Source organism: Hyaena hyaena, unplaced genomic scaffold, assembly GCF_003009895.1.
Source record: "Hyaena hyaena isolate Hyena2069 unplaced genomic scaffold, ASM300989v1 scaffold_625, whole genome shotgun sequence".
Lineage (NCBI taxonomy): Eukaryota > Metazoa > Chordata > Mammalia > Carnivora > Hyaenidae > Hyaena > Hyaena hyaena.
In genome coordinates, this window is record NW_024081256.1 from 197,883 (window position 1) to 211,502 (window position 13,620).

Sequence of the window (13,620 nt, forward strand, 5' to 3'; positions counted from 1 at the left end):
TGCAGCAACTTACTAGACATGTTGCCAGAGGCAAGGGAAACAAAAGAAAAATGAACTATTGTGACTTCATCAAAATAAAAAGCTCCTGCAGAGGGAAGGAAACAAACAAAACTAAAGGCAACCAATGGAACGAGAGAAGATATCTGCAAATGAAATACCTGATAAAATGTTAGTATCCAAGAATTGATAAAGAACTTAGGAAACTAAACACCCAAAAGCAACCCAGCTAAGAAATGGGCAGAAGACATGAACAGACACTTCTCCAAAGGGGACATCCAGACGGCCAACAGACACATGAAACGATGCTCAGCATCCCTCCTCATCAGGGAAATACAAATCAAAACCACACTGAGATATCACCTCACGCCAGTCAGAATGGCTGAAATTAACAGCACAGGAAATAACAAATGTTGGCAAGGATGAAGAGAAAGGGGAACCCTCTTGCACTGTTGGTGGGAATGCAAACTGGTACAGGCACCCTGGAAAATAGTATGGAGGTTCCTCAAAAAGTTGAAAATAGAGCTACCATACAAGTCAGAATTTGTACTACCAAGTATTAGCTCAAAGGATACAAAAATCCTGATATAAAGGGCATATGTGACTGTTGAGTGGATAAAGAAGATATGGTATATTTATACAATGGAATGTATATATGTGTGTACATATACATATGTATGCATATGTATATATGTATATACAAACATACAATTGTATATATACATTATATATATATATACACACACACAATAGAATATTAGTGAGTCATCAAAAGGAATGAAATCTTGTCATTTGCAACAACACGGATGGAGCTAGAACATATTATGCTAATTGAAATATGCCAGTCAGAGAAAGAAAAATACCATATAATTTTACTCATATGTGGAATTTAAGAAACAAAACAAGTGGATATAGGGGAAGGGGAAAAAAAGAGAGACAAACCCTAAGAAACTCTTAATGATAGAGAACAGAGGATTACTGAAGGGGAGGTGGGTGGGGAATAGGCTAAATGGGTGAGGGGTATTAAGGAGGGCACTTTTTGGGATGAGCACTGGATGTTGTATTTAAGTGAGAATCACTAAATTATATTCCAGAACCCAATATTACACTGTATGATAACTAACTAGAATTTTATAAAATTTATATGTATAGTTAAATACATATATTTAACATATAATTAAATATAATATTTATATATAATTTAACATATAGTTAAAAATATATATATATAGGAATCAATTGCAGGACAATCAACCAATAGTTTCCATTTCACTGTCTAAAACTAAATTCCATATTTCTTATTTAACATCATTCTTATAAAGTGTCCTTGAAGAATGATGTAGGTAAGTTTTGTATTTTAAGACTCTAAAACGGAAGCATAGTGATTTCATTTTTAACTTCTACGATTTACCCAATAAAAAACACTTTGTACAAAATTTGATGTGTTCCAACATGTTCATGTAATATTTAGTTTCATAACACAACAGAGAAAATCCTTCATTAAAAAAGGCATTTATCTTTCTAAACTTATTTACAAGACCAATAAATGTTTATTTAGTTGGTCAAATAAAACTATGTTTTCATGATTTATTAAAATAAAAATATATCTTATTTTATGTGATATTTTTCTTTTTCTGCATGAATAACATAAAGCAACATTGTATTAAATGACAAATGTGTTTAGAGCTGGGAGCAAATTATACAAATTATATTAGAAGACTTGAATGATGCTTGCAAAGATGTTGCTATGCCTATGAATCTCTTCTAAATATTTGTAAAAGTTTTAAAACAGTAAAATGGGAAAAAATAGAGAATACAAAATAAATAACAATTTTAGTAATGTACAAATCTATCAAACTCACATACTATAAGGCTACTTAATCATACCGGTGTATAAATGGATGCATAATAATTCCAAGTCATAGCCTGAACAGAGTATCATATCATGATTTTACTGTGAGGTGGCTCAGGAGAACTTAGATATAATTAGATGAATATTTTCATAATCTGTATACTGAAAATATGTACACACACACACTCTCTCTCTCTCTCTCTCTCTCTCACACACAAGTATTCTGTCTTACACTTTAATGTATGTGTGCTTTGCTTCAGAATTACCTTTCAACCACCCATGTATGTATACAAGAGTTAGGGCCGCTGACACCGGGAGACGTGAACTGAATTTGTGACAAGAGCTAAGTGCAGAAGTAGAAAGGGAGATATTGCAAAAAATTCAGAGGTGAAAAAGTAAGAATAACTTAAAAATGAATAAAACAAATAATGTATACATTATTATTTAAAGCAAGAACACTATTTTTAATGTTTATTTATTTTTGAGAGAGAGAGAGAGAGAGAGAGAGAGAGACGGAGAGAGAGTGTGTGCACACATAAGAATGAGCCTAAGAAGCACAGGGAGAGTGGGAGACAGAATCCAAAGCAGGCTCTCTACTGCCAACCCAGAGTTGATATGAGGCTCAAACCCGTGAACTGTGAGATCATGGCCTGAGTCGGAGTCCAGGCACTCAACCACATGAGCCATCCAGGTGCCCCAAGAGCAAAAACACTATTTTGATGCTTATCATTTATTAAAACAATGGTTGAAAGTAACTTTGTTTCTTTGATAGTCATTGTTTGGAACCCTCTAAATGAATTAAACTATTAAAAACACATAGTAATCCTTGGGAAATGAAGCAAATAATATCCCCATTTAAAATATAAACACACAAATTTGCAAGGTGCCTGAGTGGCTCAGTAGGTTAAGCCAACTTTGGCTCAGGTCATCATCAAAGGGTCCTGAGATTGAGTCCCGTGTCAGGCTGCTCTGTGCTAATATTCTCTATTCTCTATTCTCTCTCTCTCTCTCTCTCTCTCTGCCCTTCACCCACTTGCACCACTATCTCTAATTTTTATTATACCTTGTATTAGAAATATTTCCTCAGCATTCAATTTTTTTCCCATTGGACCATTATATTTGAATATGCTTGTAGCATTTACCTACCCAATACATCTGAAGGAAATAAAGAAATTGAGTATAATATTTTTAGTGGTATCTGATTGTTGACAAAACAAAAATACATATATATCACAGAATGCATTCAATATTTCTTCACCAAAAATGAAAGTAAGTCAGTGGCTGGAGAAAATATTTTTGGTATGTCCTCTTGGGTTACCATTTGATATTTTGTTTGGGGAATTTAGTATTCTATTGGATTACAATAACATAACTTTATACATTTTAAATGTAGTTGTATAAAATTTTTCATATTTTATCACCATATTAGAACATGATCTGAAATATGTATCATCTATCATTTATATATCTATATCTCCTGTATTCTACAAGGATCTTTTTAAATAAGAAATAAAAAAAAATTCCCGTACTGAATGACAAAAAGCCCACAGACAACTTATGTCTAAAATTAGCAAAACACTTGAATAGATTTCTAAGCAAAAGCTATACAAATGGCAAAAAACACCTAAGATGCTCAACATCATAAATCGTTAGAGAATAAAAATAAATCCATAATGAGATACCACCCCCACCAATTGGGACAGCTACTATAAAACAAATCAGAACAGAACATAAGGAGTATTGGTGAGGATGTGGAGAAATTAGAACCTTGATGACTATTGCTGGGAATGTTATTTAATAGAGCAGCTGCTATTAAAACCAGTTTGGTGGTTCCTCAAAAAGTTAAAAGTAGAATTGGCATATGATCCAGCAATTATCCTTCTCAGTATACACCCCCCAAAATTGAAAGCAGGGTAGCAAAGAGATACTTTACACCTTTGTGCAAAGCGACATTATTTCCAAAATCCAGAGTGTAGAAGCAAGCCAAGGATCCATTGACAGATGTGGTTAAAGAAAATGTGATACATAAATACAATGGGGTATTATTCAGCAATAAAAGGAAAGAATAATCTGGCACATACCTACAATGTGAATGAATTTTGAGGACATTAAGCTATGTGAAATAAACCATTTACATAAAGACAAATGTTTCATTATTCCACTTATATGAGCTACCTAGCATAGCTAAATTCACAGAATCAGAAAGTTGACCAGTGGTTGCCAGGAGCTAGGATGTGAGGAGAATGGACAGTTATTTATTATTAATGGATACAGAGTTTCAGTTTTGCAAAATGAAAAGACTTCTGGAGATGGAGGGTCATAATGTTTGCACAGTGAATATAGGCAATATCACTGAAACAAACTTAAAATAGCTAAAATGATAAATTTGTATGTGTATTTTACCACAATTAAAACATTTTAATGTTTATTTATTTATTGTGAGAGAGAGGGAGAGAGAATGCTGTCACCCAGAGCCCAGTGTGGGGCTAGAACTTACGAACCATGAGATCATGATCTGAGCCGGAATTGAGTCATGTGCTTAACCAACTGAGCCACCCGGGTGCCCCCCCCCCATTTTTAAAAGCAAAAGTATATGTCAATCATTTATAACTCTAGATATAACATTCTTTATATAATTAGATAAGTTGTCCCCATATCCAGTATTGATAAATTGGTAATGATCTCCATATACTTGAAAATTCTGACTTTTCTAAAGTAATATAAGTAATATATAAAACCCTAAGCATTTTCCCAAAGGAAAAAAAAAATGAGCTTTAAAGAAAACAGGAAAAGACACAGAAACACAGAATTCTGAAACATAAAGAACTTAGGACATCGCTTAGATAAATAAGTAGTAACTTTAAACAAATCTGGCAAATATTACCACCCCTCAAAAAGTCTGTGTATCACTATCAACTGTAGCAAAATAGAGATAAAAATAATTAACAGTAAATGTGATTATTTAACTAATGATTAACTGAATAATCCTCCATGAAGATAAAGCAATCACAGATGTCTATGCACCAAATCTACCTGATGTTGAAATACATAAGGGAAAATCGGGAGAATAGATATATGAAAAATCCACAAAGGTATAAATTTTAAAATTCCTCACTTTGAAACATCTGACAAAAAATAAAGGTGTAAAGGATATCTGAAGAACACAGTTAAAAGCTTGCCTACAAATACAGAGATAGAGAGTTCTTTTGAAAAATCATTTACAAATCTAGATCACCTAAGTAGGCCTGCATTTCCACGTCTCTTTCTGAAATTACAAAGACTGAATTTTAATGAATTAAAGAAAAAATAAAATGTAAGCACTATATCTAGTACAAAGAAAAATATTCAAGGGAGAGAAAGAAGACAAAGGAGAATGAAGACCAAAGAGACATTAATATGAGATTTAAAAATATTCCATACTCCTCTGGGCTCCTGGGTGGCCCAGTTGCTTAAGCATCTGACACTTGATCTCAGAATGAGTGAGGGAGAGTTAGACAGAGAGATAGAGAGACCTAGGATCTCTAGGCAGGCTCTGCGTTGACAGCAGAGAGCCCTTATACAGGGCTCAAGCTCACAAGAACCATGAGTTCATGACCTGCTCCAAAGTCAGATGCTTAACCAAATGAGCCCCCCAGGCTCCCCAGGGTCATGAGTTTATTAAGTGGAGTCTTCTTTAAAAAACATTTCATATTCCTTCACCTCATTGTTATTTTAGTTTAAGTCCTGATTTAGATTTTTAAAATAAGAAGGAAGAGGAGAATGAGGTACAGGAATTTGAGAGCATGAGAGAGTATGAAAGTCCCGGGAAGAGAAAGGGAAGTGAAAAGTGACGGGTCTGTACTTTTCATCCCTGTGGCTTATTTTATAATAGTAGAGGGAAGACAGTCAATAGTATTATAGTAACCTGGTATGGTGACAGATGGTTATGGATGGTGTTTATCATGGTGAGCATTTCACAATGGACAGTATCGTCATCACCATGCTGTACACCTCAAACTAATATTGTTTGCTAACTATATTTCAATTTTAAAAAGTTACAGCGATTTACAGGTGATGAAACTGTCACCATAGTAAATCTAATAGAACCTAAAGACAAAATTTTAGAATTAATAAGTGAGTTGATGCCAGAAGTTTAGCCAGAAGTCAGGTAAATATTTAAAAATCCATTACATTTCTTCTTAGTAATTAAAATTAGAACATTTAATAATAAAAGACCACATTCAAAATAGCAGCAAGACAAATGATGCTTAGAAATATATCTAAAAAAATGGGTGTAAGATTTTTTACACAGAGCAAAAACAAGAGAAAGATATACAATGTGTACGACTTAAAAGATTCAAATTATTTAGATGCCAGTTTCTCCCAAAATCATTTATAAATTTAACAGAAGATTAGTAAAACTTTAATAGAAATATAACTATTGAATTAGTAATTTTAAATTTTGCAATAAATTGTTAGGATGCCTGAATAGTCAAGATAATTCTAAAAGAAGGAATTTAGACAGACCCATAACCTACCTGATGCCAATACATTTAGTGTATGGTAATTTAGAAGAATGCATAGTAAAAAACAGAAATTATCATCAAAAAAGAATAAAGAGACCCCAAAAGATTATTTATTTATTTGTTTGTTTGTTTAAATGTTCATTCACTTATTTTGAGAGAGAGAGAGCAGCAAAGGGTCAGAGAAAGAGGGAAACAGAACCCCAAGCAAGCTCTGTACTAACAGCATGAATGACAAGATCATGACCTGAGCTGAATCAAGAATTGAATATTCAACCGACTGAACTACCCAGGTGTCCCCAATCAGACTGAAATATATATGCATATTTATACCAACAGGCATACTGGGGAAACTGGATATTATTCATTACATTTTATATATTGGCTCTTATTGTAAAAAATAAACTGGACTCACAAAACACATACATATACAGTAGGTTAATTAAAATCTTAAACATAAAAAGAAAATCAGAAATAATATAGAATATTAAACTCATGTCTAATGAAAGGATAAATATTCAATAATAAAAGCATGTGCAAAGATAAGCAGATTTTTCAAATAAAACAAAATGATGTTTTTTTTAATGATAAAATATATTCTAGTTGTTTAAACTTATGGTAGAAGATATCTTAAAATATGGAACAGAAAAATTGCCATCCTTGTGGTGCCTGGGTGGTTCGGTCAGTTGAGCGACTTCAGCTCAGGTAGTGATTTCACAGTCTGTGAATTTGGGCCCTGTATCGGGCTCTGTGCTGACAGCTCAAAGCCGGAGACTGCTTTGGATTCCGTGTCTCCCTCTCTCTCTCTGCACCTCCCTTACTCATACTCTGTCTCTCTACCTCTCTCTCAAAAATAAATAAATATTAAACAAAAATGAAAAAAAAAAACCGGAAAATTTCCATCCAGTAATCACTTTAACGTCATATATCAACATGAAAAAGATAAACATCAGATACCAATTTTAAAAGTACTTTAAAAAGTAATTTACATAAGTGAAACAAGAATGATCAAAGGACATGAAATTGTTCAGTCCCACTAGAAATGGGAAAAAAATTAATTTGAAACATAAAACAATAGCACCATCTGAAGATAACATCAATATCATGGCAGCAGACATTTCAATAGGACTATATAAAGTCTGCACTATTTTTATAGGCTTTTAGATATATAGAATACAGAAAGTACAGATACAAAAATGTACATACAAAACCAGATATATACATAGAGATGGATGATACTTTAAAAGATGAGATGACAGACACGTAGGTCAAGTTCGAACAAGAGATGAAAAGGATTCAAGTTCAAAATATAAATGGTCACCTATAGAAGTTAAAAAAAATTGAATGATATGGAGAGAATTAAGTCCTTCATTTTATCAGTAATATATACTTTATGAAAATAACTAAATATGAGAATATATAAACTTTTTAAACATTATTGATTTTGAATGACCAAAGTACTATCAACTTTCTGTCTCTTTAAAATTTTAATGATAATAGCAATAGCATTAATAATTAACACTATCATCAGTAAAGGGGTGGAGAAAACAAAATCTGGTAGAAATGAATTTGTAGCTTTATGTTTCCTTTATAGTTACATTTTGTATGATGTATATAATTCAATGTATATAAACTACTTATCTATCCTTCATAATTGCAAATTTGTTTCCACTCTTTATAAAGTATATTCTGTAGCTAGTTTTCTATTTATAGGACTAAAATCCTACTGTAAAATTAAAGAAAAAATTGAATGTTTTATGCTAATATTTACACATACAGAGTAAATGTATCTTGACTTGTATGGGCATGCAATTATAGTTCAATTATTATTCTCTTCAGCTCAGTAAGAATCTCTTGAGAAAAGCATTCAAAACATTTTATAATAGTATATTACAGCTTTAGTTACTTTCTTCAATGAACAATTTGAATACATCATAGTTCCAGGCTTAAAGTATTTTGATTCAATACCTCTTCTTTCCTCAGTATGTTACATAGCATCAGATTCATAAAGTATATGTAAACAGTAGTTTTAGAAAATATGTCCAGCAGTTATTATAGACTGTGAAATCAAATATTTTAATTTGTGATGTTTGCTTAAATGTTTTGTATTATTTTTAACACAAACTTAATGAGAAATCTAGAACTGTATTCTAATTTTAGTAATTCAAAGTATTGTAGCATTTTCATTTAGGTATTTCCTCCTTCAAAGCAGTGATTCCTAACTAAAACTTTCACAAAATATATTTAATGTATTTTATTTTGTACTAAATACTAACAAATGCAATTCATTGGTCCAATGTTTGTTCTCAGAAAATAGACAAAATATGCACGTATATTAAGACCACATTTTTTAGTAAGAATGATGCTTGTGGCTGGTATCTGCATTAGGCTCCAGAAAAACAAAGTAATATGATGCATAGATACATGAGGAGATTTATGATGAGAATTGGCTCATGCAATTTGAGAGAATGAGATATATGATGATATACCATCTAAAAATATGAAGACTCAAGAAAAGTGGTGCTGTAATTCGCCAGCCCAAAGGCCCAAGAACCAGAAACTCGGTGTTCAAGGACAGGAAAATGGTGCCCCAGCTTTTGACAGAGTGAGAACTGCCCTTCCTCTGCATTTTTGTTCTATTTGGGCCCTCAGTGGATCTGATGACATTCAGTACCCACCACCACAATATGAGAATGTTTTTCCTTACTCAGTCTACTGATTCAAATGTTAATTACTTATGAAGACTCCATGGCAAGACATACCCAGAAATAATGTTTTACCAGCTATCTGGGCATCCCTTAGGGATGTTAAGTTGACACATTAAATTAACAATTAGAGCACCTCATAACATGTGTGCACCACAGAATATTCCACACAATTGGTATGAACAGCAATCATTTGAAGGATACTTTGAGTTTCATATTCACTGACTTTAAACTGATAATTATTATTTATATAAGCATTATGATAATGTTAAGACACACAGGTACTGATATTTGGCAGCACTTGACTCCATAAAACAGAGGCACTACAGGTAAAAGTCTTGGCACGGAATATAAAGTAGATATTCGGCAAGGTTAAAAAAATGAAAATTATTCTGATGCGCAGGGCATCCGTGTGCCATAAGAATTTTAAGTTCTAACACATTTTAAGATTATTTTTGAGGAAAATATTTTGAAATGTGATATCTATTTATATGTTCATAATTTCAGTGTAATACACATCCATTGTGGAAAATCTAGAAAATAGATTGACAAATGCAGTTAATGGAGAATTAGCCACACTCATATTTTTGCTCTGTATTTGTCCAATCCTATTTTTAAGGTGAGCAAGAATGTTTAATAATTGTAGTGTTCAATACTTAAATATCGTGAATACTCATGATTATGAACTCAGTATTAGTTCTTATATATTTTGTTATGGGAATAAATCTATATTATCTATAAAGTGTTTGAATCACTTTTTTTTAATTGACTACCCTCAGGAAAGTTATCAGAATGATTCAGGAGAGGTTTGTGAATGGGTCTTTAATGACAGAGTTGGCTGCTTTTCAGTTTTTTTCATTGTTATCCTTATTACATTTTCAATAAATATATTTAATAAAATCTAAAGTATACTGATAAACTCCAATAAATAAAATAAACTATGAAACTGCTTTATCCGACATTTATGGTCTATGATAGGGACCCAATCTAGCTTTAACCACTCCTGACACCAATTATGCATATCCTGTAGTTAATATTTTTTTTTATATATTCCAACCTTGACAGAGTGTCACACATGGATATTCCCTTGAACACTATAAAATGACAAGTATGTGTGTACAACTACTACTCTTATGCTTCACTAGTCCTAGGATTGCCTGAACACAGTAAGTTTGCCCTAGATCAACCAACTCGTACTCAATCTATGTATTTACTTTGAAGATTCAGGCATCTCTGCACACATATTTATGTATTTGACCAGATTATAATCTGTTTATTAAAGAAAAGGCAACTTCTCCCTTTTCTACCATGCTATATTATTTTGTTTGGGATGAAGGAATCCTATTAGGTCCTTAACTTTTATTTTAAAAAATATTATCATAAGGTTTATGATACAATATTTTACGAAGTACATTTCTCAGACCATTATCATTTTTTATATTAACAGGTATTAAAGAAGGACTCCATCATAGAAAGGATGTAGAAAATACTCAGTTGAAATGTAAGTGAGAGGGTGGTCTGTAGATCTTTTCACAGTCTTTCATGTGAGTTATGCATTTTTTCCTTGTGCATCTTTAAGGAAAAGATGAGTTTAACATTTAAATAGAAGTGAATGATGCATATTGCATTTGTGAATTAAAATGTTGAAGATAAGGAAAAGATATATAGAAAAGCACAAAATTTATGTGAAATCCTGCCACTATTAGATTTCAGTAACTTACTATAATTCTGATTAGTAACCTATTTTGTATACATATTATGCATTGTTTAATGTTGAACATAGAAACATATATGTGAGACACTGTATTCAAGGTAAATTTCCAAACATATAAGAAATAAAGGGTATGTGTTCTAGAAATATTGCACAAATTTAAATTATCAGCTAAAATATTTAGAGGAGTCTGATCCAACGCTAGGGTCTTGCTTTTAACCTTTGTCATTCTCATCAGATAAATCTATCTCCTTTGTATTTCCTATCTTTGATAATTTCTGAGAATTAGGTTCTTTACTAGAATCTTACTTTTACTTCTTTTTCCGAAATCAAAATTCTTATCTTTTCTGGTTTTCTTTCAATGTGTCCACAATCAGGTGATGCAAAGACAATAGATTTCCCATAAGGTTTTATATTTATTTGGTTTTCTTTTTTTTATCCACTCTTGTTTTCATGTATTCCTTAAAATATAAATACAGTTGAGAAATGGCCACTCTGAGTTTTAAGTTGCTTTTATCATGAATCTGTTACATTCCTCCCCAGGGATAGAAATCAGAATAATATTTGTTTAAATGTGCTTTGATGTTTTGTGTTTCTTTCCCTTTTTCCTAATATATTGATAGAACATGATATTCTTTTTTTATATTTAGCAAAATTTTATTTTATTTTATTTTATTTTATTTTTAATGGTTTATTGTCAAGTTAGTTTACATATAACACCCAGTGCTCAATCTAACAAGTGCCCTCCTCCATGCACATCACCCTCCTTCCCGTCTTCCCTACCCTCAACAGCCTCAGTTTGTTCTCAGCATTCAAGAGTCTCTCACAGTTTGCCTCCCTCCCTCTCCCCAACTATTTTCCCCCTTTTTTCCCCACTTCGTCCTCCGTTAAGTTCCTCCTAATCCACCTATATGTGAAAACATATGGTATCTGTCCTTCTTTGCCTGACTTAATTTCACTCAGCATAACACCCTCTAGTTCCATCCACATTGCTACACATGGCCAGATTTCATTGTTTCTCATTGCCATGTAGTATTCCATGATATACATAAACCACATCTTCTTGATCTATTCGTCCGTTGATGGACACTTAGGCTCCTTCCATGTTTCAGCTATTGTTGAGAGTGCTGCTATGAACATTGGGGTCCATGTGCCCCTATGCATCAGCACTCCTGTATCCCTTGGGTAAATTCCTAGCAGTGCTATTTCTGGGTCATAGGGGAGTTCTACTGTTAATGTTTTGAGGAATGTCCACACTGTTTTCCAGAGGGGCTGCACCAGTTTACATTCCCACCAGCAGTGTAGGAGATGCCCATTTCTCCACATCCTCGCCAGCATCTATAGTCTCCTGATTTGTTCATTTTAGCCACTCTGACTGGCGTGAGGTGATATCTCAGTGTGATTTTGATTTGTATTTCCCTGATGAGGAGGGATGCTAAGCATCGTTTCATGTGTCTGTTGGCCATCTGGATGTCCTCTTTGGAGAAGTGTCTGTTCATGTCTTCTGCCCATTTCTTCACTAAATTATTTGTTTTTCAGGCGTGGAGGTTGATGAGTTCCTTATATATTTTGGATACTAGCCCTTTATCTGATATGTCATTTGCATGGCAAAGAACATGAAGTTCTTAACTGCAAAACGTGTCAAAGTGTTTGCCCTCACTTTGATAATTTTGGTTTACAGAGTTATTAATCCTCCTGTGATATTAATTCTCATGTTCCTATACCATGTATCTAACTTATGACACATTTCTTTTCACTTATATAAGTCTATTTCCTCCTAGATAATTAATTCTACTTTGTTATTCTCATGTGACAGTCTAGTCGTGTTCTAAATACCCTTTAGATGTTATCTTTACCTCAAAGTTTAGGATTTTATTCAATGCCAGTAATTAGCCTCTTTTTATTTTCTTTTTTAAAAAATGTTTATTTTTGAGAGAGAGAGACAGACAGACAGAGTGTGTATGGGGGGTGCAGTAGAGAGAAGGAGAGACAGAATCTGAAGCTACAGCCTCTGAGATCTTAGCACAGAGCCTGATATGGTGCTCAAACCTACAAAGCACAAGATCATGAATGACTTGAGCTAAAATCATATACTTAACCTGAGCCACCCAGGCACCCCTAGCCTTTTTTCTTAATGCTACTATTGCACCTTTCAAAATTATTCCACATGGCAAATACCACACTGTTTTATTATTTATCAATTTTTATACCTGATGTTTCATTCAATTATACAGAGATCTCCTAGAGAAGATGCTTTGATTCACCATTGTATCAAAAATTACATTTAAAATTCACAATACATTTAATATGTTGTTAAAAATGTGAAACTAATAAAAATGATAAAAACGTTTAGAATTTTTAAAATGCACTAGAGTTTAAGTAGTTAAACTTAATTAAAATCATGTTTTGATAATACTGGGCTGCTCTATTATATTTTACAAAAGATAAAATTTATGCAAAGAATATTTGTAGATTTTAAAGTCAATATAATGATATTAAAGTTGATTCATTGTCTTAAAGTCACAAGCAAATATGACCTTTGATGAGCTTTGACTTTTTTCTAAATCATTATTTTATAAATTTAAAAAGTGGCATTTCCATGTAATGGAAAAACACAGAAAAATAGTTTTTAGTTTTAGGTATTATATCCTATAAAACTAAACATTTTAATAGCAAAGGAAGAAATATATTCTGGGTCTTCCAAGTGTTATGTAATTTTTATAAGTGTTCTGATAAGTTATCCCACATTTCTACTGATATGACAAACAGAAGATTTTCTAAATGGAGCAAATTTCTATTGATAATGGATCATAAAAAGTCTAAATTCAAGAATGAGTGTAAAAACTTAGAAGT